The 1,119-nt window shown below is 46.1% G+C and overlaps 1 pseudogene; it reads left to right on the plus strand.

The window, feature by feature from the left end:
- Positions 1-538: 538 nt before the first annotated feature.
- On the plus strand, positions 539-620 carry LOC148363705 (U2 spliceosomal RNA; annotated as a pseudogene).
- Positions 621-1,119: the final 499 nt, after the last annotated feature.

Here is a 1,119-nt window from a genome sequence, read left to right on the forward strand (position 1 = left end):
GTAAACTTCTAGCCGTGAAGCAGATGTCGTTGGGCGCTGTTGGACGTTTTGAGACCGCCATATAGACGAGATAGAGCAGTGCTTTACTCGCGGTCGGAAATTTTCACGTGGTTGGCCGCGTTCAAAACTTTTGAGCTGCTCAAAAGTTTGAGCACGTGTTAAACCGCGTGCCGCACACGTGGTCAACACGAGGTAATGACGCGGAAATGACGCGGAACGACGTGCTCTGGCCGCGGCCAGGGCATAGTTACACATGGGTAGGACGGGAAATTTCAGCGGGTAATCGTGGGCGGAGCATGGTAATAGCATGTTCTGCGCCTGTATCGCGGTGTTATTACGTGAAATTAGCGTGTTACGCGTGTGAAGGTCAAACGCCTTTCTCCGCGTATATACAGCGCGATTTGCCAGCACACCATTGTGCTCGTGACGTCAAGGGGGTGAACATGGATCACCGTCAGCGTAGTTTCTCTTCATTTCGAATAAATCTTTCGGTGCATTAACAATGGTCGTAGCAGGGCTTTGATGCTAGGTCCTTAACTTGGCCTTTGGAGATGGAATAGGAGCTTGCTCTGTCCGCTCCACGCACCGGCCCGGTATTGCAGTACCTCCGGGAACGGTGCATTCGCAATGATCGCAGCAAGGCTTTAGGGCTAGGACCTTAGCTTGGCCTTTTGGCTAAGAGTAAGTGTCCCGGCACCTAGGCTTTGTAGCGTATTATGAACTGACCGATAACGGATAATGGATAATGAATAACAAAGATAGAACAATAACCCTTAAAAACCCCTTTTGGCTGAGATTAAGAGTCCCGGCTCCCAAGCTTTGTAACGTGTTATGAACTGATCGATAATGAATAATTAGAAAAATAGATAAAACAATTACCCTCAATAAACCCCTCCCCGTCAGCGTAGTGATCTCGTCTTAACCCATATTTATTTCTTGACATTTTTTTTTAAGATAATAAAATAAATATGATGCCATAGCTTGAAATCTTGATATTCACGGGACTGTGTCTAGAGCGATTATGAATTCTACAGCCCGATAAATACATTCCTGCCGAGATTTGCATTTCCTCGCTTCTCCAACTATTTATACCTCGTTTTATCTCACTTATAGCTAATG

Source organism: Urocampus carinirostris, chromosome 6, assembly GCF_059441175.1.
Source record: "Urocampus carinirostris isolate Australia breed hairy pipefish chromosome 6, RoL_Ucar_1.0, whole genome shotgun sequence".
Classification (NCBI taxonomy): Eukaryota; Metazoa; Chordata; class Actinopteri; order Syngnathiformes; family Syngnathidae; genus Urocampus; species Urocampus carinirostris.